At 47.7% G+C, this 26,422-nt stretch overlaps 1 protein-coding gene across 2 annotated transcripts in view; it reads left to right on the plus strand.

The window, feature by feature from the left end:
- Positions 1-26,422, plus strand: part of nhej1 (nonhomologous end-joining factor 1) — a 366,800-nt gene that overhangs the window by 115,899 nt on the left and 224,479 nt on the right. The window lies entirely within an intron of this gene.

The following is a 26,422-nucleotide window of genomic DNA, read 5'->3' on the forward strand; positions in this document are numbered from 1 at the left end:
GTGAGTTGGACGGAGCTAATGATGCATTAAAGAAGAAGACTTTATGATGTTCCCAAGTGCTTTACAGCCAATGTCATGTCGTCTGTTGTAATGTCGGAAACCGGGGGGGGGGGGGGGGCCAATTTGTGTAAGCTCCCACAAACAACAACGTGACAACGGCCTATAAATCTGCTGTTGGTTAAGGGATAAATGTTGTCCCAGGACAGCAGGGAGAACACTCTGCCCCCACTGTACCCCATTCCACTCTTCTTTGGTGCAGCAGTATCCCTTATATCCACACAGGAGAGCAGATGGTAGCACAGTGGTTAGCACTGTTGCTTCACAGCTCCAGGGTCCCAGGTTCAATTCCTGGCTTGGGTCACTGTCTGTGCGGAGTCTACACGTTCTCCCCTTGCCTGTGTGGGTTTCCTCCGGGTGCTCCGGTTTCCTCCCACCAGTCCCGAAAGACGTGGACATTCTGAATTCTCCCTCTGTGTACCCGAACAGGCGCCGGAATGTGGCGACTAGGGGCTTTTCACAGTCACTTCATTGCAGTGTTGATGTAAGCCTACTTGTGACAATAAAGATTATTATTTTTAAAAAGGTGGACCTCGGTTTCACATTTCATCCGAAAGGTGGCGTCCCTAACAGCACAGCACCCCCTCAGTACAGCACTGGTAATGCAAGCCTGCATTTTGTGTTCCAGTCTCTGGAGTGAGGGTGTTGTTATGCGGTGTTGATCAGATTTCATCTCGGGCAAGGGTAGGGGCATTGCAGATGTCTTCAGATACCAGCTCTCGAGTGGGGAGTGTGTGTGTGTACACTGAAGAGAGACACGATTAAACTCGCCTGTGGTTCCCCTCCGTAGCAAACGTCCCAATCTCAGCTCACCTGTAAATAATGAACATCGGTGACGGTACGAACGGAAGCGTATGGCTGTGAGCTTCATCCCGGCAAGAAATCAACGCATTCAGGAAAAGAGGGGAGAGAAAATTGATGAGGAGAAATAAGATGTTCTATAAAAAAGCACGGAGGAGGGAGACTGGGGAGGGGCTTTGGCAGATATTTTGGGATCGCCTCACGCAAAACAACAAACAACGCGCAGACATCAGGAGGGAGAATTCATAAAACACAGTCAAACAATTATGAGAAATTATACTGCAGCCAAAAATAAAATATAATTTTAAGAATGGAGACTGGACACTCAACACACAAGCCCAGTGGGTTTATTTATAGCACTCTGTAATTAAACGTGGAAAATCTGTTTGAACACAGCAGGAACATTCAAAGCAGCCACAGTAGGGGGTGAAAAGAGGATATGTGCATGTATGTGCCTATGTGTCAGTGTCTGTAGCTATATGTGTTTGTGCGTATATATATGTGTGTTTTTGTCTGCCGGATTGTCTGCACGAGTTTTTGTCCATGTCATGTGTGACCCTGTGTGTATCGGTGCGTGTGATTCTGTGTATATGTGTTTGCGTGTACGATTCTGTGTGAGAGAGATTCTGTGTGTGTATTTCTGAGAGATACTCTTATCTGTGTGACTGTGCGAGACTGTAGACTGTATCTGTGTGTGTATGTGTTTGTGTGTGCGCAAGACTGTGTGTCTGTGTGTGTCTATCGCTGTGTGTATCTTTGTGTGTAGGTGACCCTAACTTTGTGTGTGTGCGCAACACTGTGTGCCAGTGTATGTGTGTCTATCGTAGGCGGTATCTTTGTGTGCAGGTGACCCTAACTGTGTGTGTGTGTGCGTGTGTATGTGTGCGCAACACTGTGGGCCTGTGTGTGTGTCTTTGTGTGTAGGTGACCCTAACTGTCTCTGCGTGTGTGTGTGTGGTATGCAAGACTGTGTGCCTGTGTGTGTGTCTATCGCTGTGTGTATCTTTGTGTTTAGGTGACCATAACTCTGGGTGTGCGTGTGTGTGTGTGGTATGCAAGACTGTGTGCCTGTGTGTGTGTCTATCGCTGTGTATCTTTGTGTGTAGGTGACCATAACTCTGGGTGTGCGTGTGTATGTGTGCGCAACACTGTGTGTCTGTGTGTGTGTCTATCGCTGTGTGTCGGTGACCCTAACTCTGTCTGTATCTGTGTGTGTGTGTGGTACGCAAGACTGTGTGCCTGTGTGTGTGTCTATCGCTGTGTGTATCTGTGTGTGTGTGTGAATAAAGGGACAGCTGCTGTCATTCATTTGCACAGAAACCCGAGGTTGTGTTTAAATTTAGCTGCTTAATGACGGCTCTGAGGAAACAGACTCTCGTGAACCCAACTCTAATTGTTACATAAATCTTTTCCTATGATTTCCTACACAGACCAGACTGGAAATCAGAGATTGGGTTCGGGTTGCAGATTTTGTTTTGGGGGTGAGTTGCTGTCCCAATCTTGAGTTCGACCTCTTTTTAACATTAATGCATTCCTTCCCATTTCTTTTATTGAAAAAGCCACAGGGGGCATAGATTTCAGGTAAGGGGCATGAGTTTTAGAGGGAATTTGAGGAGAGACTTTTTCACCCAGAGGGTGGTGGGAATCTGGAACTCGCTGCCTGAAAAGGTGGTAGAGACAGGAACCCTCACAACATTTAAGAAGTATTTAGATGAACACTTGAAACGCCACAGCAGGCAAGGCTAAGGACCAAATGCTGGAAAATGGGATGAGAATAGACAGATGCTTGATCACGGTGCAGACCCGATGGGCCAAAGAGCCTTTCTTTCTGCTTTAGGTCTCGAAGCCTCTATTATGCAGTACAGGTTTCTTCCTTCATCAGCTGAAGGCACTGATTGGGACACAATTGCCAATACCGCTTCCCCTAATTTGTCAAGGTTTCTGCATTTTTAATAATTCATTGCATGCGACATGCTTTCATGTTCTCCCCGTGTGTGCGTGGATTTCCTCCCACAGTCCAAAGGTGTGCAGGTTAGGTGGATTGGCCATTATAAATTGCCCCTTGGTGTCCAAAAAAGGTTAGGTGGGGTTACTGGGTTACAGTGGAGGTGTAGGCTTAAGTAAGGTGCCCTTTCCAAGAGCCAGTGCAGACTCGATGGGCCAAATGGCCGCCTGCCTGTAATTCTATGGAATGGGATTCTGAAAAGACCTGAAATGGGGCTGTTTAACGGCAGGCCCTTTCCAGAGCATATTCACCTAGCTGCATTAACATAGACGGCGATTATTAATCAACTGTGCACATTAAAGCCAAGTCCAACCTGATCTTCACCCAATGCTGGCTGTTACTATCTGGCTGGTGCCACGAGAGAGAGCAGCAACTGATTTGTTCCATTTCCCAATCCTGGGATCAGTGGACCAAGGGAATAAGAGCGGGAATTTGTCCTAGCTTTGGCAGCTCATTGTGATGTCAGAGTGCATTTGCAAACAAGACTCAGTGCTGCGATTCATAGAATAATGCAGCCATTCAGCACAACGTGCCTGTACTGGCCCTTTGAAAGAGCTACCCATTGGTACCACTGCCCCTACTCTTTCATAGAACATTACAGCGCAGTACAGGCCCTTCGGCCCTCGATGTTGCGCTAACCTGTGAAACCACTCTAAAGCCCATCTACACTATTCCCTTATCGTCCATATGTTTATCCAATGACCATTTAAATGCCCTTAATGTTGGCGAGTCCACTACTGTTGCAGGCAGAGCATTCCATGCCCTTACTACTCTCTGAATAAAGAACCTACCTCTGACATCTGTCCTATATCTATCTCCCCTCAATTTAAAGCTGTATCCCCTCATGCTCGACATCACCATCCAAGTAAAAAGGGTCTCACTGTCCACCCTATCTAATCCTCTGATCATCTTGCATACCTCAATTAAGTCACCTCTTAACCTTCTCTCCAACGAAAACAGCCTCAAGTCCCTCAGCCTTCCCTCATAAGATCTTCCCTCCATACCAGGCAACATTCTGGTAAATCTCCTCTGCACCCTTTCCAATGCTTCCACATCCTTCCTATAATGCGGCGACCAGAACTGCACGCAATACTCCAAATGCGGCAGCACCAGAGTTTTGTACCGCTGCAACATGACCTCATGGCTCCGAAACTCAATCCCTCTACCAATAAAAGCTAACACACCGTACGCCTTCTTAACAACCCTCTCAACCTGGGTGGCAACTTTCAGGGATCTATGTACATGGACACTGAGATCTCTCTGCTCATCCACACTGCCAAGAATCTTACCATTAGCCCAGTACTTTGTCTTCCTGTTATTCCTTCCAAAATGAATCACCTCACACTTTTCTGCATTAAACTCCATTTGCCACCTCTCAGCCCAGCGCTGCAGCTTATCTATGTCCCTCTGTAACTTGTAACATCCTTCCGCACTGTCCACAACTCCACCGACTTTAGTGCCATCTGCAAATTTACTCACCCATCCTTCTACGCCCTCCTCCAGGTCATTTATAAAAATGACAAACAGCTGTGGCCCCAAACAGATTGAAAGATTTCCCCATAGACCAGAAAATGGTTCCCTTCTCATTTATTCAATCCCGTTTTGGAAGTTACTATTGAATCAGCTTCCAGACAGAGCATTCCGTTCACAACAATTAGAATCTTAGAGTTATTGATGGCACGGTATGGTATGAGCAGCACAGTAGTTAGCACTGCTGCTTCAGAGCTCCAGGGTCCCAGGTTCGATTCCCGGCTTGGGTCACTGTCTGTGTGGCGTCTGCATGTTCTCCCTGTGTCTGCGTGGGTTTCCTCCGGGTTCTCCGGTTTCCTCCCACAAGTCCTGAAAGACGTGCTTGTTAGGTGAATTGGACATTCTGAATTCTCCCACTGTGTACCCAAACAGGCGCCGGAATGTGGCGACTAGGGACTTTTCACAGTAACTTCATTGCAGTGTTAATGTAAGCCTACTGGTAACAATAATAACAATTATTATTATTACTACATTGCTCATGTAGTAATCGAGTCCATGGCAGCTCCTCACCATGGACCAGTCCAGTTTGCCCCATTTCCTCTCTCAGCTCCCAAAATCCTGCAAGTTTATTCCCTTCAAGTGTCCATCCAATTTAATTTTGAATCGTTAATTGTTTCCATACCCACAACCCTTGTGGGCAGTGAATACCAGGTCATTCTCACTCGCTGTGCAAAACAAAAAGTATTTCCTCTCATTCACCCTGCACTTTTTTTTGCAAAATCTTATATCTGTATCCCCTAGTCCATGCGCAATTAACTAATGAGAAGATTTTTCCTGTCTGCCATATCCAAGTATCTTATCTTGTACACCCCTATGAACTCTCCCCTTTGCTTCAAGAATAATCCCAGCCTTTCCAATCAAACCAAAAATTCCTCACCCCTGAACCATCCTGGTAAATCTCTTCAGCAGCCTATCAAGGACCTTTAATTACATTTTCCTTAGTCATGGTGGCCAGAACTGGATATAATATCATGGTTGGGGCTGGACCAGAGCTTGATAAAGATTTAACATGCCTCTTTTTGTGCCCAATGTGAAGCCCAGGATCTCATATACTTTACTGACCACTCTCTCAACTTAGGCACCTTCAAAGATTGGTGCATCATCACCTCCGGGCCTCTCTCTGTTCTTACACACTCTTCAGAATTGCGCCATTCAGTCCACATTGCCTCTCCCCATCCTTCGGCCAAAATGCAGAATTAAAAATTCCATCTGCCGCTTGTCCACCCATTCTGCCATTTGTCCTGCTGCGGACGATTTGTAGCACCCTTGCCACATCTCCAAGTGTGGTATCATTGGCAAATTTTGAAATTTCATTACACATTCCAAGATCCAAGTCATCTATATATAGCACAAATAGCACTGGCCCTTGAGGAACACTCCTGTCTACCATTCTCCAGTCCAAAAAAATAATCATCTACCGCGACTCGTTGCTTTCTGCCCTTCAGTCAATTTTTTATCCAGTGCGCCTACTCCTTCCTATTCCATGGGCCACAGTTTTGTTAACTAGCCTTTTATGTGAATGAAATGAAAATTGCTTATTGTCACAAGTAGGCTTCAAATGAAGTTACTGTGAAAAGCCCCTAGTCACCACATTCCGGCGCCTGTTCGAGGAGGCTGGTACGGGAATTGAACCGTGTTGCTGGCTTGCCTTGGTCTGCTTTAAAAGCCAACGATTTAGCCCTGTGCTAAACCAGCCCCAGATTGGTACTGGGGTACCAACCCCAGTGGTACCTGATCAAACACTTTCTTTAAATCCAAATGGATGACACTCACTACGTTCCCTTCATCAACCCTCGCTGTTAACTTCATCAAAAAATTCAATTAGATTAGTCAATCGCAAACTGCCTTTTACAAATCAGTGCTCCTTAATTAACTCAAACCTCGCCAAGTGTCTGTAGCTATTTATTCCTGATTTAGGATTTAAAAACTTTACCAGCCATTGATATTATGCTAACTGGCCTGTACTTGCTAGGACTGTCTTTACAGCCTTTCTTGAACGAGAGTGTCACATTTGCCACCCTCCTACCCACTGAATAAAAAATAAATGCTCCTTGTCGCCCCCCGATTCTTATGTTGAGATTCTTAAATCTGTGGATTGGATTTGTTTGCATTGGATTTGTTTATTGTCACGTGTACCGAGGTACAGTGAAAAGTATTTTTCTGCGAGCAGATCATTAAGTACATGAAAAGAAAAGGAAATAAAAGAAAATACATAAAGGAAAATACATAATAGGGCAACACAAGGTCAAGAAAAGATAAAAGAAAGAGGTTAGAAATAATGTTAGTCTCAGAATTAAATTTTAAAAGATTTGAACGAGTACAAGATAAATAAAAAGAGGATCTGTTAGGGAGAGCTCGCAGAGAGTCGCCTCGCTCCGGCGCCATCTTGCTGTAGGAGTCCCTCTATGCCCTCTGGTTACTGACCCTTCCGCCGGTAGAAACTATTCCAATAGCCTACCTCATAATTTTCAAAACCCTCTCGCCCCTTAATCTTTATAAATCGCTTGTTGTGCTGTCAACCGGGGTATTGTGTTCAATTTTAGGCACTACCGTTTAGGAGGCATATGAAGGTGACAGAAAATATGTGGGAAAGGTTCCAGGGCTAAGGGAGCACGGCTCCATGAATCAATTGGGTTGTTCTCCTTGGAGAAGAGATGGTTGAGAGGAGCTTTAGTAGAGGTGTTTAAAATCTTCAGGAGTATGGATAGAGTAGGTAGAGAAAGACTGTTTGCATTGGCAGAAGGCGCAAGAACCAGAGGACACCAATTTCAGGTGATTAGCAAAATAAACAAATACAACACGCGGAGAAACCTTTTTATGCAGCATGTGGTTAGGATCCGGAATGTGCTGCTTGTGAGTGCGGTGGAAGCAGGTTGAACAGTGACTTTCAATCGAGAATTGGATGAGCAGCAGAAAGGATGGAATTTGCCGGGCTACAGGAGGATGGTGGTGAGTGGATCTAGCTAAATGGTTCTTGTGGAAAACCACTACGAGCTTGACGGACCAAATGGCCGCCTTCTGGGCTGTAACTATTCTATGATTACCCTACCCGGCTTTAAGGTTTCCAGCTTCCCATGTCTCGCTCTGTAAAGGAAGTTCTTCATCCCAGTTGCCATCAGGTGCATGAACTTAGTGACTTGAGCCTGGCCTCATTGTGCTTCTCACCCTAATATGAAGTTGACGCTTTAAGCGTAGATAGGTTCGCATGACTGTAGACAACCTGCCCCACCCATGTTCCCATGATGCTCATTATTCCTGAACTTGGGTTGCATTCATAACATTAGCATATGCTGGTTCTTGAACTTTCTGGACAGTTGTCAGCGATTAACGGCTGATAATAATGGATTCGTGATAAATATGTAGTTGTCACGGACACCTGGTCAGCTCTCAGCAGTGGCTAAGATACTGAAATGAAAATGAAAATCGCTCATTGTCACAAGTAGGCTTCAAATGAAGTTACTGTGAAAAGCCCCTAGTCGCCTCATTCCGGCGCCTGATCGGGGAGGCTGGTACGGGAATTGAAACGTGCTGCTGGCCTGCCTTCGTCTGCTTTAAAAGCCAGCGATTTAGCCCTGTGCTAAACAGCCTCTGGCCATGATTGGCCATGATAGAATGCCCTTTAGTGTCCAAAAAGGTTAGGAGGGGTTATTGGGTTACGGGGATAGAATGAAAGTGAGGGCTTAAGTGCGTCGGTGCAGAATCAATGGACTGAATGGCCTCCTTCTGCACTGTATGTTCTACGTTCTATGTACTTTGCAGTCCCCAAAAGAAAGAATTCCTGGGGAATTCCACGTTTTCCTGGACGTTTTCTTACTCCATACACATCTCCGAAAAACTTTCAAAATGGTTGCCCTGCCTCAATGTTACTTAGGCAGTCTGCCCAGAAGATGTGACAGACCTCAACGAAGCCCACTTCCACGTGGGGATTGGCTCACAGCACAGGAAATTGCTGAGGTTTCGCAAGCACAAGGTATTCTCTCTTGGCCTCCCTTCTCCAGCCAGGTTGTCTTTCTGCGGTTGCACCTATGGCTTCAGGTCTTGCACATCTGTCCTTTGCACAGACGATCAGCTCATTGGAGCGAACCGTCAGGGTCTCCCAAGGACAACAGTCTCGGGGCATCAGGTTTCTTGTTAACGTTGAGAACTCTCAAGAGCTATTGCTAACTTGTAATGGGGCCTATTATTCTTGGCCACCTTTGGAAGTTCTGTTCTTTCCAATGGCCTAATTTCTCTGAAAAGCACAGTACTTCCTCTTGAGGAAGACCCTCCAGCAGAAAGTTAGCTGGCATGTTTTCATGTCAGATGGTGGCAGCCTTGTAGTACTCCACTGAATTTGAGACTCTTCAGGTTATCTGTTTAAATCATTTTCTCCAAATTGGTCATCAGTATTTCTGTGCGAGCAGGTTAGGCGTGGAGGTGGCAAGTCCTGGAACTCATGGTCTTGCCAGGGCTTATTGTCAACCTTATTGTAGGCAACACTGACACAGCATTATTTGCCGCCCATCCCTTGCTGTACCGAAGGTATTAAGAGCCAACCATGTAGATTATGGGACTAGGGTTACGTATTTGAGTTCTGGTCTTTTGTGCACTCCCACTTTTCTTTGGTCCATTGTTGGTGGATGTGCCTTTAACTGCCGAGGCCCTTAGCTCCAGAATTCCTTTCCTAAATCTCTCTCCTCTCTCTGGTGCTGTTACGGCCGTGTGGGCACCATCTGAGGACAAGAGCGGACCAGGTTGGGCGGCACAGTAGCAGAGAGGTTAGCACTGTTGCTTCACAGCTCCAGGGTCCCAGGTTCGATCCCTGGCTTGGGTCACTGTCTGTGAGGAGTATGCACGTTCTCCCCGTGTCTGCGTGGGTTTCCTCCGGGTGCTCCGGTTTCCTCCCACAGTCCAAAGACGTGCAGGTTAGGTGGATCAGCTATGCTAAATTGTCCTTCGGCAAAAAGGTGAGGTGGTGTTACTAGGTTCAGGGGATAGGTTGGAAGCATGGGCTTAATGTTAGACGTTTTAGTTGCTGTGAAATGAAGAGTCTAAAGTTCTTGTTCCTTTTCACCAAACACCATTTATTTCACTTCCACAGCCTCTACACAAAACTCTTAACAACACACCACCTGACAGAGGCCACCTGAAGCCCCTTTACATATCAGTGTCAATTAATGGATACTTAACATAAATGAGACAATTAATTCCAATGTCTCTTAACCCATTACTTAACACTTAAGTGGGGTGCTCTTTCCCAGGGCCGGTGCAGACTCGATGGCCCGAATAGCCTCCTTCTGCACTGTAATTTCTATTATCCTGTGATATGGCGTTGCCATTAGAAATTAAAATATTAATGTAGACAGGTTTAGGGACTGAATTCCAGACATAAATATGATGGCAGAACTTTGGAATGTGGGCTGATTCCCGATTCCACATCTGGGTTAAACCCTCTACCCACGCCCCGCACACCCTCTCACCCTGCTTCACCTTAAATTTTGACCATGTTTGGATGCAGTAAGAAATTAAGAAAATATATTTAGTACATCAGAACAGGCTCGAGGGCTGAATAGCCTACTTCTGTACTGATCGTGGCTGATTTGTAACTTCGTTCCAACTACCTGCTGTGGTTCCATAACCAAGCCAAAAATAAAATGATTGTCACAACAGAAAAATACTGCGGATGCCGAAATCTAAAACAAAAACAAAATCCTGGAAACGTCCTGCAGATCTGGCAGCATCTGTCAACATTTCAGGCCGGTAACAGTTTTATTTGGGCGGAGGGAGTTCCAGATTTTCACTACCTTGTGCATGAACAGGTCCTTCCCCACATCACCCCTGAACAGCCTAGCTCTAATTTGCAAGGGAGACAGTGGCATGGTGGTATTGTCACTGGGGGTAATCCAGAATCCTGGGGTAATGGGGTCCTGGGTTCGAATCCCATCACAGTAAATGATGAAATTTGAATTCAGTAAAAAGAAAATCTGGAATTAAAAGTCAAATGACCACCATGAAGCCATTGTTGATAGTGGTGAAATCCCATATGGAATGAAAGTCGCTTATTGTCACAAGTACGCTTCAAATGAAGTTACTGTGAAAAGCCCCTAGTCGCCACATTCCGGCGCCTGTTCGGGGAGGCTGGTACGGGAATTGAACCGTGCAACTGGCCTGCCTTGGTCTGCTTTAAAAGCCAGAGATTTAGCCCTGTGCTAAACCAGCCCCTCAGAAACCTGCCATCCCTTACCTGCTCTGGCCAACCTGTGGCTCCAGATCCACCACAATGTGCCTGACTCTTCGATGGCCGAACAAACCACTCGGTCAAAGGCAATTATAGGGGCTGGTTTAGGACAGGCGCCGGAATGTGGCGACTAGGGGCTTTTCACAGTAACTTCATTTGAAGCCAACTTGTGACAATAAGCGATTTTCATTTCATTTTTCATTTCATTTTCATGAGGGATGGGCGACAAATGCTGGCCGAGCCCAGCGACGCCCGCGTCCCATAAATGAATAAGACTAAATGTCCCTCGGAAGGAAACTGAAAACACACCAGCAGAGGATTGTCTGAAAGAAACACCAAGATTAGGGAATGAGTTTGTATGTTTACAAGAGGAAAAGGCAGTACAGGAGCAGGTTGAAGGGTCGTGTTCGAAGGCAGATTCAGTGAGTTGATAATGAGCAGTGTCCAAGTACCTGAAGTACTTGGGCCAGATGTGTTCTGGGACAGGTTCCTCAGAATCCCCTCGCACTCATGAAGCGCTTTCAATGCAAATGGACGTGAGCGATTATCAAACGGAGTTTGACACCAAACCCACGTGAGGAGAAATTTATTCTGAAGAAGAGTCATATTGGAGTCCAAAAGTTAACTCTTATCTTTCTCTCCACAAACGCTGCCAAACCCGCTGAGTTTATCCAGCGCTTTCTTTGTTTCATATAAGGACAAATTAGGACAGGTGATCAAACAGGTGTCTTAAAGGAGCTTGCGTTGTTTTCCTTAGAGCAGACAAGGCTAAAGGGTTATTTGATAACGGTACTAGGGGACAAGTACTTGGGGACATTGGTTTAAAGTGCGTGGGGGAAAGTTTAGAACTGATGTGCGAGGCAAGTTTTTTTACACAGGGCGGTAAATATATGGAACGCGCTGCCTAGGGAGGTGGTGCGAGCAGGTACGATAGCGGCACTTAAGGGGCATCTAGACAAATATATGAATTGGATGGGAATGGAAGGATACGGACTCCATTTGTGTATACGGTTTTAGTTTAGGCAGGTGCCATGGTCGGCGCAGGCTTGGAGGGCCGAATGGCCTGTTCTTGTGCTCGATTGTTCTTTGTTCAGGATCTTGAGGGAAGCTAATCAAGTAAAATCCAGTGACAGAATGATCTGTAACCAGAGGACACAGATTCAATGCAGTGAATTGTCAGGATTGTTGGGAGCAGATTAAATATGGCAGCACAGTGGTTAGCACTGCTGCTTCACAGCGCCAGAGTCCCGGGTTCGATTCCCAGCTTGGGTCACGGTCTGTGCGGAGTCTGCACGTTCTTCCCTGTGTCTGCGTGGGTTTCCTCCGGGTGCTCCGGTTTCCTCCCACAAGTTCTGAAAGACGTGCTGTGAGATGAATTGGACATTCTGAATTCTCCCTCTGTGTACCCGAACAGGCGCCGAGTTCACAGTAACTTCAGGAGTTAAACTAAAAAGTAGGACCTCAAAGGTAGTAATCTCAGGATTGCTACCAGTGCCACGTGATAGTCAGAGTAGGAATGACAGGATAGCTAGGATGAATACGTGGCTTGAGAGATGGTGCAAGAGGGAGGGTTTCAAATTCCTGGGACATTGGGACCGATTCTGGGGGAGGTGGGACCTGTACAAATCGGACGGTCTGCATCTGGGTGGGACTGGAACCAATGTTCTCGGGGGGGTGTTTGCTAGTGCAGTTGGGGAGGGTTTAAACTAATGTGCCAGGGGGATGGGAACCGATGTAGGAAGTCAGTGGGGACAGAAACAAAAGGCAGGAAGGGAGAGTGTGTAAAGCATGACCAGAGAAAGCAGGGCAGAGAGCAAGGAAGGTCTACATTAAACTGCATTTATTTCAATGCAAGGGGCCTGACGGGCAAAGCGGATGAACTCAGGGCATGGACGGGCACATGGGACTGGGATATTATAGCTATGACTGAAACATGGCTAAGGGAGGGGCAGGACTGGCAGCTCAATGTTCCGGGGTACAGATGCTAGAGAAAGGATAGAACAGGAGGTAAGAGAGGAGGGGGAGTGGCGTTTTTGATTAGGGAGAACATCACAGCAGTACTTAGAGGGGATATATCCGAGGGTTCGCCCACTGAGTCTATATGGGTGGAACTGAAAAATAAGAAGGGAGAGATCACCTTGGTAGGACTGTACTACAGGCCCCCAAATAGTCAGCGGGAAATTGAGGAGCAAATATGTAAGGAGATTACAGATAGCTGCAAGAATAATAGGGTGGTAGTAGTAGGGGACTTTAACTTTCCCAACATTGACTGGGACAGCCATAGCATTAGGGGCTTGGATGGAGGGAAATTTGTTGAGTGTATTCAGGAGGAATTTCTCATTCAGTATGTGGATGGACCGACTAGAGAGGGGGCAAAACTTGACCTCGTCTTGGGAAATAAGGAAGGGCAAGTGACAGAAGTGCTAGTGAGGGATCACTTTGGGACAAGTGACCATAATTCCATTAGTTTTAAGATAGCTATGGAGAATGATAGGTCTGGCCCAAGAGTTAAAATTCTTAATTGGGGCAAGGCCAATTTTGATGGTATCAGACAGGAACTTGCAGAGGTAGATTGGGGGAGACTATTGGCAGACAAAGGGACGGCTGGTAAATGGGAGGCTTTTAAAAATGTGTTAACCAGGGTGCAGGGTAAGCACATTCCCTTTAGAGTGAAGGGCAAGGCTGGTAGAAGTAGGGAACCCTGGATGACTCGAGATATTGAGACTCTGGTCAAAAAGAAGAAGGAGGCATATGACGTACATAAGCAACTGGGATCAAGTAGATCCCTTGAAGAGTATAGAGATTGTCGAAATAGAGTTAAGAGGGAAATCAGGAGGGCAAAAAGGGGACATGAAATTGCTTTGGCAAATAATGCAAGGGAGAATCCAAAGAGATTCTACAGATACATAAAGGGGAAAAGAGTAACTAGGGACAGAGTAGGGCCTCTTAAGGATCAACAAGGGCATCTATGTGCAGAGCCACAAGAGTTGGGTGAGATCCTGAATGAATATTTCTCATCGGTATTCACGGTGGAGAAAGGCATGGATGTTAGGAAACTAAGGGAAATAAATAGTGATGTCTTGAGAAGTGTGCATATTACAGAGGAGGAGGTGCTGGAAGTCTTAAAGCGCATCAAGGTAGATAAATCCCCGGGACCTGATGAAATGTATCCCAGGATGTTGTGGGAGGCTAGGGAGGAAATTGCGGGTCCCCTAACCGAGATATTTGAATCATCGGCAGCCACAGGTGAGGTGCCTGAAGATTGGAGAGTGGCGAATGTTGTGCCCTTGTTTAAGAAGGGCAGCAGGGAAAAGCCTGGGAACTACAGACCGGTGAGCCTAACGTCTGTAGTAGGTAAGTTGCTAGAAGGTATTCTGAGAGACAGGATCTACAAGCATTTAGAGAGGCAAGGACTGATTCGGGGCAGTCAGCATGGCTTTGTGCGTGGAAAATCATGTCTCACAAATTTGATTGAGTTTTTTGAGGGAGTGACCAAGAAGGTAGATGAGGGCAGTGCAGTAGACGTTGTCTACATGGACTTTAGTAGCAAAGCCTTTGACAAGGTACCGCATGGTAGGTTGTTGCAGAAGGTTAAAGCTCACGGGATCCAGGGTGAGGTTGCCAATTGGATTCAAAATTGGCTCGACGACAGAAGGCAGAGGGTGGTTGTAGAGGGTTGTTTTTCAAACTGGAGGCCTGTGACCAGTGGTGTGCCTCAGGGATCGGTGCTGGGTCCACTGTTATTTGTGATTTATATTAATGATTTGGATGAGAATTTAGGAGGCATGGTTAGTAAGTTTGCAGATGACACCAAGATTGGTGGCACAGTGGATAGTGAAGATGGTTATCTAGGATTGCAACGGGATCTTGATCAATTAGGCCAGTGGGCCGACGAATGGCAGATGGAGTTTAATTTAGATAAATGTGAGGTGATGCATTTTGGCAGATCGAATCAGGCCAGGACCTACTCAGTTAATGGTATGGCGTTGGGGAGAGTTATAGAACAAAGAGATCTAGGAGTACAGGTTCATAGCTCCTTGAAGGTGGAGTCGCAGGTGGACAGGGTGGTGAAGAAGGCATTCGGCATGCTTGGTTTCATTGGTCAGAACATTGAATATAGGAGTTGGGACGTCTTGTTGAAGTTGTACAAGACATTGGTACGGCCACACTTGGAATACTGTGTGCAGTTCTGGTCACCCTATTATAGAAAGGATATTATTAAACTAGAAAGAGTGCAGAAAAGATTTACTAGGATGTTGCCGGGACTTGATGGTTTGAGTTATAAGGAGAGGCTGGATAGACTGGGACTTTTTTCCCTGGAGCGTAGGAGGCTTAGGGGTGATCTTATAGAGGTCTATAAAATAATGAGGGGCATAGATAAGGTAGATAGTCAACATCTTTTCCCAAAGGTAGGGGAGTCTAAAACTAGAGGGCATAGGTTTAAGGTGAGAGGGGAGAGATTCAGAAGGGCCCAGAGGGGCAATTTCTTCACTCAGAGGGTAGTGAGTGTCTGGAATGGGCTGCCAGAGGTAGTAGTAGAGGCGGGTACAATTGTGTCTTTCAAAAAGCATTTAGATGGTTACATGGGTAAGATGGGTATAGAGGGTTATGGGCCAAGTGCGGGCAACTGGGACTAGCTTAATGGTAAAAACTGGGCGGCATGGACTGGTTGGGCCGAAGGGCCTGTTTCCATGCTGTAAACTTCTATGATTCTATGATTCTATGATTGCAGTGTTCATGTAAGTCTACTTGTGAGAATAAGAATAAAGATTATTAAATGGTAACTTTCAAAACGGGAACTGGATGAAAGGGACAGTGGCAACCTGGATACAAATTGGATGAGTGCTAAGAAATGGTGAGTAATGGTTAATTGATATTTTTCAGGCTGGAGCAAGGTTTATGATGGAGTTCTCCAAGGGGTTGGTATTGGGATCCTTGCTTTTCTTGGTATATGTTAATGACCTAGATCTTGGTGTGCAGAGGACAGTTTGTGGACGACAAAAAATGTGGAATTACTGTAAACTTGTATGGAGGACAGTGTAGAACTGCAAAAGGACACAGAGCAAGTTGATGGAGTGGGCAGACTGGTGGCAGAAGATATTCAATGTAGAGAAGTGTGAGTTGATGCATTTTGGCAGGAAAAACATGGCGAGACAATAGAAAATAAGCAGTACAATTGTAAAGGAGGGGCAGAGGGACCTGGGTGTATATGTGCATAGATCAGTGAAGGTGACACGACAAGTGAAATGAAAATGAAAATCGCTTATTGTCACAAGTAGGCTTCAAATGAAGTTACTGTGAAAAGCCCCTAGTCACCACATTCCGGCGCCTGTTCGGGGAGGCTGGTACGGGAATTGAACCGTGCTGCTGGCCTGCCTTGGTCTGCTTTAAAAGCCAGCGATTTAGCCCAGTGTGCTAAACCAGAGAGTAGTTAATAAAGCAGATAGTATTCCGGGCTTTATTAATAGAGGAATAGGGTAGAAGAGATGGAAGTTATGCTGAAGTTGTATCAGACACAAGTTAGACCTCAGCTGGAATACTGTGTACAGCTCTGGGCTCCATACTATAAGAAGTAAGTGAACACATTGGAGAGAGTGTAGAAGTGGTTTACAAGAATGGTTCCAGGGATGAGAAACTTCAATTATGAGGATAGATCGGAGAGAAGAAGGCTAAGAGGAGATTTGATAGAGATTTTCAAAGTCATGAGAGGGCTGGACAGAGTAGATGGGGAGAAACTGTTCCCGTTGGTAAAGGGGTAGAGACTGAAAGAGCACAGATTTAAAATGATTTCAAAAGAAGCAAATCCACTGTGAGAAAAGGGTTTTTCACACATCATTGGTTGGGGTCTGGAATGTACTGCCTGGAAGTGTGGTGGAAGCAGGTTCAATTGAGGCATTCAAGAGGTTATTAGATGATTATTTGAAAAGAAACAGGGGCGGCACAGTGGTTAGCACCGCTGCCTCATGGCGCCGAGGACCCGGGTTCGATCCCGGCCCCTGAGTTACTGTCCATGTGGAGTTACATTCTCCCCGTGTCTGCGTAGGTTTCACCCCCACAACCCAAAAAGATGTGCAGGGTAGGTGGAATGGCCACGCTAAATTGCCCCTTAATTGGAAAAAAAAGAATTGGTACTCTAAATTTATTTTTTTTAATGGGCAGGGGTGCGGGGAAAAGGCAGGTGAATGGCACTAAGTCACGATACTCGTTTGGAGAGCCGGTGCAGACACGATGGCCGAATAGCTGCCCTCTTGCACTGTAATAATTTTGTGATTCTGATTCTGTGATTTTGTGGATAAAAACCCGAAAGAGAACCATTAACTGGGGAAAGCAGGGAAATGGGACTAATTGGACAGTTCTTTTAAAGAGACGGCACAGGGACGATGGACCGAGTGGCCTCTTTCTTTGCTGTATGATCCTCAAATCGGTAGTCTCAGTCCTCTCACTTGACACATGCTGTGTCGTCAGACTGGGCGCGACATTAGGCCATACGTGGCCACGACAACTACTGCACTATCCTGGGCCTTAGGGCCATTCTGCCCAGTAATCCTTATGCATAGATGAGGTTTTTACCGGTAACACGGTATCATTGTGGATAGCACAATTGCTTCACAGCTCCAGGGCCCCAGGTTCGATTCCGGCTTGGGTCACTGTCTGTGCGGAGTCTGCACGTTCTCCCCGTGTGTGTGTGGGTTTCCTCCGGTGCTCCGGTTTACTCCCACAGTCCAAAGATTTGCAGGTTAGGTGGATTGGCCATGATAAATTGCCTTAGTGTCCAAAATTTCCCTTAGTGTTGGGTTGGGTTACTGGGTTATGGGGATGGGGTGGAGGTGTTGAACTTGGGTAGGATGCTCTTTCCAAGAGCCGGTGCAGACTCAATGAGCCGAATGGCCTCCTTCTATGATAATATTTGTTCTTGTGCCTCTCTCTCTCTCTCTCCCTTTCGCTCTCTCTTCCTCACCCATATCATAAGTTGTAGGGATGTGTGTAAGCTCAGAAAACAGGCAGGGATACGTTGTGCTGTATTTTTTTTACCCTCCTTGAAAACAAAGGAAACAGCCTTGCATTGCTGGAAGTTGTGTGTTTTCATGGCGAGAGCTTGTTATTATCAGGTAACCCTGACAAACACAGCGTGCCCTTCTCCTCACCCTTCCTATTCGAATTATGCGATTTTAAGAGCTTCCTGAATTCTACGATTTATAAGATACTTCTGTTTCCGGTCACGCTGGGTTTAATGAGGCAGATCTTAAGGCAGGTATGCACAATAATATTACGATATGTTCTTCCCATTGCTTATTGTGTTCGTAATGACTGTCAGATGGAGTGGGAAAACTTTGGTCTATTCTGTTTCCAGCCTAGTTATCTGAACTTCGGACAATGCGCCCTGCGTGGCATGGATCCAATGGAACACCACAGTGTATTAGGACCTGATAAGCTTGTGAGGGCTGATTAAGGTGCAAACCTACTTCTTATTTTGCCATAATGTTGCACCTATTTTTTATCATCCTTTCCTAAATACCGTTTTGCAGTCGTGTATCTCGCCTTCCACCCCCAACCTCCAGCCCATCCCACCACCAGTGAGTGCTATGCAGTTGAGCTTGCAAATGCTTTCTGCCTGCTTCCGCCTCCCCTTACTCCTCCACCTTGACCTCAGTTCCTCGAAACCCTCATTCCTGATGTCTTGTCACATCCAGATTTGACTATCCCAATGCTTACTTTACCTCACTCCCACCTTTTGCAAACTTGAACTCATTCAAATCTCTACTGCTTGTATCGTGGCCCTCAACAAGCCCTGTTCATTCACCTCTCTACCCTGAGTTACATTGGCTCAAGGTCCAAAAATACCTTGAATTTAAAATTCTCATCTCAGTCTATCTATGACCTTGCCACCTCTGTGTTTCTATTCTACAGTCTCGGCAATCTCTGCTCTTGTCTAATTCTGGCCTCGTGACTGTTCCCAATTTCCCTCCATTGAAGCCATGTCTTCACTACCTTGGCCCTAACTTCTGGAATACCTTCCCTGCATCCCTCCATCTCTCTACCTTTCTCAACATTTGTGGCACCCCTTAAAACACACCCCTTTCACTCAGCTTTTGATCACCTGTCCTAGTATCGCCCTATGTGGCTTGATGTCATTTTTTTTTTGTTTTAGCTAATGCTGCTTTGAAGTGACTTCGTAGAATCATAGAATCCCTACAGTGCAGAAGGAGGCCATTCGGCCCATCAGGTCTGCACCAAACCTCCAAAAGAGCACCCTACCCAGGTACACTGCCCCACCCACCCCAACCTATCTCTGTAACCCCATATCCTAACCTGCACATCCCTGGACACTAGGGAGACAACACACCGTGGTCAATCCACCTAACCTGCACATCTTTGGACTGTGGGAGGAAACCAGAGCACCCGGAGGAAACCCACGCAGACACTGGGAGAGCGTGCAAACCTCTCACTGACAGTCGCCCAGGCCAGAATTGAACCCGGGTCTCTGGTGCTGCGAGGCAGCAGTGCTAACCGCTGTGGGTATTTCATCGCACTAGGAGCACTATAAATGCAGGGAGCTGTTGTAGTGGAACATAAAAGGTAGCTTTTTGTGTTAACCCCACTGCATATTAATTCCCAATGTAATTAGATATGACTGGTGTAATGTGCTGAATTGTATCCATTTCTGAGCATTCTGATTTTATTTTAAGGATGTCGAGGCCTCGGAGAGGGAACAGTCCAGGGATGAGGAGCTTCAGTTCCGTGGAGGTACTAGAGAAGCTGGGGTTATAAAGCAGAGAAGGCTCATGGAAAATTTAGTAAAGATGCCTAAAATCGTGAAAGGTTTTAAAACACGAACAAGGAAGGGACTGTTGCTGTGGTGAAAAGCTCGGTAATGGGACGATCCAGAGTTCTGATAATTGGCAGAAGAATCAGGGATTGGATGGAGAGAGATTGTTTCCTGCAGCATGTTGTTGTGATCTGGAATGCACTGTTTGAAAAGGTGGTGGAAATAGGTTCAACGGGAACTCTTCAACACTTGGAGGGGTAATAATTTGCAGGATTATGGCGAAAGAGCGAGATTAATTAAAGGTCCAGCACAGGTACAGTGGGCCCAATAGTCTCCTTTTGTGCTGTGTCATTTCCGTGGTGAGGTGCTGAGCTGAGCCAGACTGGTCAGGGATGTCCCCAAATTTGGTCTACCGAACCATGCAGACTGAACAGTCATTCAGGTCCTGGCTTTGCTCCCTGGGGTGCAGCGTTTGGAGCTGGGGCTGGGACAACCGGTTGGTTTCTAAGTCCTGATCATCAGCCAGTTAACCTTGCATGTTGGGAAAAGAGCTGAGTTGTACATGAATGTTTACCCTGCCGGAGCTTGCTGTTAGAGGCAATGTGGTGAGGTACAGGTAGAAAGAGGACCACCGGCAAAATTCCCTAAGTTCCCCCAAGTTACATAAGGACAAGAGCGGAAAAGAGGAGACAAAGCGGAGAGGGGAAGCAAGTGTTATTTTGCCTGTTACACAGTCGCATTCTATCAATATGGCAGCACTCCAAGTACACAGATTTGCACCCTGTCCTCTGTTCATTGTTATGTCTGACCGTGGAATCACAACGCTCCAAGTTCCTCAGATTAGCCGGGAAAACTGCGCTTGAGGTTCAAGGTTTTATTTTTTTTCTGGCTGTCTCTCTCTTGGTAAGCCCGCATGCGAAGGAATGTCAAAACAGAAACAATTGTACAGATAGATAGCTTTCCAATGACGGGGCACCTGAACTCTGATACTCGTGCTGTGTCCGTAGCAGATGGCTAACACAAGACAAAGGCTGTTCTTAAAGGGGCATGAGCTACACATTTGCCAAACTCGGCTCCTTTGGCCAAATCCATTTCAGTGCATCACCACGGGGCTTGCACGTTATAGGAAGGCGCCAGAAATAATCATGGAATCATACAGCAGAGATGGCATTCAGCCCATCGCACGCCTTCTCTAAAGAAGTCAGCAGTGTCAGGTTTTAATTTTACGGACATGCTATGTAAACACCATGGCCGGAACTTTCCCGCCGTTCACCCCGACGGGAGCTTCCTGGCCCGCCGGCAGTGCACTTCCGCCCCCCTGCAGGTTTCCCAACGGCGAGGGGTCCATTCAACAGGAAACCCTGTTGACAGAGGCAGGACCAGAAGATACCAGCACTGGCCAATGGAAGTCCGCCAATGTAAAACCCATCCCACATCTCTCCTTCTCCCCTCGGACCCCATTCATAATCTCACCTTTATCATCACAAATAGGCTTACATTAACGCTGCAATGAAGTTACTGTGAAAGGCCCCGAGTCGCCACATTCTGGCGCCTGTTCGGGTACACAGAGGGAGAATTCAGAATGTCCAATTCACCTAACAAGCACGCCTTTCGGGACTTGTGGAAGGAAACCGGAGCGCCCGGAGGAAACCCACGCAGACACAGGGAGAACGTGCAGACTCCACACAGACAGTGACCCAAGCCGGGAATCAAACCTGGGTCCCTGACGCTGTGAAGCAACAGTGCAAACTACTATGGCCCCCTCCCAACTGGCTTGTAAGTGACGATTGTAACGTTAAGTAACACAGAACTTAACGGGCAGAATGATTCTGAGATTAAAACGGTTAAATTATGAGGACTGGTTTCATAGGCTAGGCTTGTATTCTTGCGAGCGTAAAGATTAAGAAGCGATCGGATTAAATTGTTTAAAACGATTGAAAGAATTGTTGGGGTGGTGGAGAGAGAAGCTAATTCCTTCACTGGGGAAGTGCGGAGCAAGGGAGCATGATCTCAAAACTAGAGATGATGTCAGAAAGCACTCCGTCGCACAAAGGGCAATGGAAAAGCTGGAACTCCCCCTGAAGGCACTGTTGCAATGTGGAAACCACGGTTTTAGTTGAATAAGAGTACTTACTAAAGGTTATAGGCAGGTAAATAAGAGTTAAGATCAGCCATGTTCCACTGAATAGCTGAACAGGCCCTGAGGGCTCCTGGAACGTGAGCTCCATAGTCACTCAGGTTTTCATTGGCCTTTCTGGCAGTTATTCTATTTCTCTTGCCCCCCCCCCCCCCCCACACACACACACACACAACTCCTTTTGGTGTTATTCCTACTGGAAAGAGGAGGAGAAGGCAGGTTGTGTTTAGTGGGAGCTGAACAAAGAGGATAGGCTTGTCATGCCCAAAAGTCCTTTTCTGTACCCAGAAATCCTTATCTCCCACAATTAATAGGAAGCGGATAAAGATTAGATTGACATTGAAACTGTGACAACAAAGAACCAGTTATGGAACTCTGTGTTACTCTGTAATAACTTTTCACAGATATGTTGCCAACTGGCATATTTCTGCCAAGTAATGGATCCTGTTTTCTGAGCAAGCAGCTCGAACAGGTGAGGGAACTTGAGAGCTGCTCATTTCTGCCGCCCGGCAGGTCAGCAGGTTAAGAAATTGGGCCTCAACCACGGGTCGGGCCTGGCAGCAAGGCTTCGAATGAATGAAGAAATAAAATCTGGAAAAGTTGAATTTTCTGAGGCGGGATAGTGAAGCCAGGAGATACGGACGGGTATGAAACCTGCGGCGATGGGGCGGGCTTTGCTGGGTGTGGAAAATTCCAATGTGATTATCCCCCCCAAAACAGACTGAGGTTGGTACTCAGAGGTGACTTTGCTTCAAAATGAAATCGCTAATATAGTTTGCAAAGCGACGCAATAGACAGTAAATGGCTTGGCTTCAAATAACATGCAAGCACCATGTATGCTTTTATGAGGACGTCTCACTGTGGGGACCCAATCTCAAAAAAAAACCCCAAACTGTGGTAATAAAACTCACACTTTTATTCTATTTTAATTTCAGTCAATAAACTGCACCGAATGAATTCTAACTTATTTTGTAAAGACAAGGCCAGGGAGTTCGGAGACCGGTTTGACAAATCTTCTGCGCAGCACCCTTTACTGGCCAGAACCTGCAACTACATTGTTACGGGCATATGTTTACATACAAAATTTTTAATTCTGAACAATTATGCAGACAGTTTCAACGTTAAGAGTTGGCGGACGAGTGTAATCAGTACGAGGTGTGCACATGGATCGCTAACATTTGATCGGTGTTCAGATGTTAAGACTTGCAAAGCGAGCATGGAGGAATTCCGGTGTCGTACAGAATGAGGGGGGTGGGTTACCTGAGGAGAAAAGTGGTCATCTGCTCAAGATATGTTTGAGCAGCTCTGGCATGTACATGAAATGAAATGAAATGAAAATCGCTTATTGTCACAAGTAGGCAGCACGGTAACATGGTGGTTAGCACAATTGCTTCACAGCTCCAGGGTCCCAGGTTCGATTCCCGGCTTGGGTCACTGTCTGTGCGGAGTCTGCACATCCTCCCCGTGTGTGCGTGGGTTTCCTCCGGGTGCTCCGGTTTCCTCCCACAGTCCAAAGATGTGCAGGTTAGGTGGATTGGCCATGATAAATTGCCCTTAGTGTTGGGTGGGGTTACTGGGTTATGGGGATAGGGTGGAGGTGTGGGCCTTGGGTAGGGTGCTCTTTCAAAGAGCCGGTGCAGACTCGATGGGCCGAATGGCCTCCTTCTGCACTGTAAATTCTATCTACGAAAAATGAAGTTACTGTGAAAAGCCGCTGGTCGCCACGTTCCGCCGACTGTTCGGGGAGGCTGGTACGTGCACATGCCGGTTTATAAGCAAATTCTGCGTCTGTGTGCCTTTTCCCCCAAGCAGTTTCCCCACTGATGGGGAATGTCGACTCAATCACCGAGAGAGGTGTTTGACAGAGTGGGTGGGGAGGAACACTTTCCTCTGGCAGACAGTTTAGTAAATTAAATTATTATAATCGTTATTGTTACAAGTAGGCTACATTAACACTGCAATGACATTTCTGTGTAAAGCCCCTAGTTGCCACACTCAGGCGCCTGTTCGGGTACATGGAGGGAGAATTCAGAATGTCCAAATGACCTAACAGTACGTCTTTCGGGACTTGTGGGAGGAAACCGGAGCACCCGGAGGAAACCCACGCAGACACAGGGAGAACGTGCAGATGCCACACAGACAGTGACTCGAACCTGGGACCCTGTGGCTGTGAAACAACAGTGCTAACCACTGTGCTACCGTGCTGCTCCCAGTAGCCAAAGGATATCGATATAACGCAATTGGTCAAATGGGTTGAATGGCCTCGTTCACGGTAGCACAGTGGTTAGCACTGTTGCTTCACAGCACCGGTGACCCGGGTTCGATTCCCACTTGGGTCACTGTTGGGGCGGAATCTACATGGTCCCCCCGTGTCTGCGTGGGGTTCCTCCGGGTGCACCCGTTTCCTCCCACACGTCCCAAAAGGCGTGCTTGTTCGGACATTCTGAATTCTCCCTCTGTGTACCCAAACAGGCGCCGGAGGGCGGCGGCTCAGGGATTTTCGCAGTAACTTCATCGCAGTGTTAACATAAACCGACTTGTGACACTAATAAAGATTCTTATTATTCTGCCCTGTTTGATTCTGTGCTGTAAGCTCAGTTTGCCTGAATCGCATCCCGTCGCGATGATGTCTCTTATCAGTCATTGTTGAAATCAGCTCAGGGACCCAGTCCTGAGAGACGCTGGCCATAGCACGATCTTCGCTGCACTTGTCATTCCCTCAGTGTAAAGGGTCTCCCCCTGCAATACGACTTCTTCATCACCAAGGAGCTGCTCCCAGTGAGCAGGCTCCCGGCTTCAGCCACATTTCTGTTCATTGAGCAAGTGTCACCCCGAGGATCACAGATTGTGTTACTGTAAAGCTCTATTTAAGACAATGCTCAGGAGCATTTCTCATCCAGCGGCCAGTGTACTGAATGGCCGACACCAATGTCAGACCAGCCGTGTGTGCGTTGTGTTTATTTGCTTAATTGTGTCACTCCAATAAGCACGGTTTCCTTTTCAAACTGAGTGCCAGGAAATCACTCTCTGTAAAAATACGCTTCCATTATTAAAAGTTCAGATACAGTAGGAGTTTTTTTTTTATATAGATGACCTTGCACCTTTTCTTTACTGCAATAACTTTCAGCTGCTCGTGGCTGTACTCTTGAAGCTATTTGCTCTCTGCTTAACCAGACAATTTCCTATTTGAAGTTCAAATGTTAAACCTCAGTCAGCTCCTGCAGTTGGATTTCCTCAGGGCATGCTGCCTGGATAAAATGTCTTTTTTTTTTCTTCACACCAAGTTTCTCCACTTCTCTCCCAGGTCCACTATTACTCTTTGTCGCCCTCAAACTCAAAAAGGGCAGCTGCACCATCCCACATTGCCTGTGGGATCCCCTCACCATGGCCTCCTCTTTGGGGCATCTTCGGTGAGACTCTGAAACCTCCTCTGTGGGGTCCTGTTCTACCTCTTGTGTGCCCCTCTGAAGAGTCCTGCTTCACCTGTGGGTGTTCCACCATGGGTCCTGTTCCACCCCTGGGTGCTTCTCTGTGGAACCCTGCTCCGCCCCATGTGCAGCTTTCTGGGACCCAGGTCCACCTACTAACCCACAAACTTTTACAAAGGCTTGCTATCTATTTGTATCTTTTGTTGTAAAGAGCATACATCCTTGTATTTTTGTCCTCCGTCCTCCTCTTGCCCCCTCCCGGCCCTCCACTTGCCCCCACCCGCTCCTCCTCTTGCCCCCTCCGTCCACCTCTTGCCCCCGTCCTCCTCTTGCCCTCTCCCAGACCTCCTCTTTCCACTCCCCCGTACTCCTCTTACCCCCTCCCGGTTCTCCTCGCCGCCCCCCTCCCTGTCCTCATCGCCGTTCCCCCCATCCACTTCTTGCCCCCATTCTCCTCTTGCCCCCATTCTCCTCTTGCCCCCCGTCCTCCTCTTGCCCCCCGTCCTCCTCTTGCCCCCCGTCCTCCTCTTGCCCCCCGTCCTCCTCTTGCCCCCTATCCTCCTCTTGCCCCCCATCCTCCTCTTGCCCCCCGTCCTCCTCTTGCCCCCCGTCCTCCTCTTGCCCCTGTCCTCCTCTTGCCCCCGTCCTCCTCTTGTCCCCGTCCTCCTCTTGTCCCCGTCCTCCTATTGCCCCCGTCCTCCTCTTGCGCCCGTGCTCCTCTTGCGCCCGTGCTCCTCTTGGGCCCGCCCTCCTCTTGACCCCGTCTTCCTCTTGTCCCCTTCCTCCTCTTGCCCCCGCCCTCCTCTTGCCCCGCCCTCCTCTTGCCCCCGTCTTCCTCTTGCCCCGTCTTCCTCTTGCCCCGTCTTCCTCTTGCCCCGTCTTCCTCTTGCCCCGTCTTCCTCTTGCCCCATCTTCCTCTTGCCCCGTCTTCCTCTTGCCCCGTCTTCTCTTGCCCCGTCTTCCTCTTGCCCCCGTCCTCCTCTTGCCCCCGTCCTCCTCTTGCCCCCGTCCTCCTCTTGCCCCCGTCCTCCTCTTGCCCCCGTCCTCCTCTTGCCCCCGTCCTCCTCTTGCCCCCGTCCTCCTCTTGCCCCCGTCCTCCTCTTGCCCCCGTCCTCCTCTTGCCCCCGTCCTCCTCTTGCCCCCGTCCTCCTCTGCCCCCGTCCTCCTCTGGCCCCGTCCTCCTCTGGCCCCGTCCTCCTCTGGCCCCGTCCTCCTCTGGCCCCGTCCTCCTCTAGCCCCGCCCTCCTCTTGCCCCCGCCCTCCTCTTGCCCCCGCCCTCCTCTTGCCCCCGTCCTCCTCTTGCCCCCGTCCTCCTCTTGCCCCCGTCCTCCTCTTGCCCCCGTCCTCCTCTTGCCCCCGCCCTCCTCTTGCCCCCGTCCTCCTCTTGCCCCCGTCCTCCTCTTGCCCCCGTCCTCCTCTTGCCCCCGTCCTCCTCTTGCCCCCGTCCTCCTCTTGCCCCCGTCCTCCTCCTGCCCCCGCC

Source organism: Scyliorhinus torazame, chromosome 2 (assembly GCF_047496885.1).
Source record: "Scyliorhinus torazame isolate Kashiwa2021f chromosome 2, sScyTor2.1, whole genome shotgun sequence".
NCBI classification, from domain to species: Eukaryota; Metazoa; Chordata; class Chondrichthyes; order Carcharhiniformes; family Scyliorhinidae; genus Scyliorhinus; species Scyliorhinus torazame.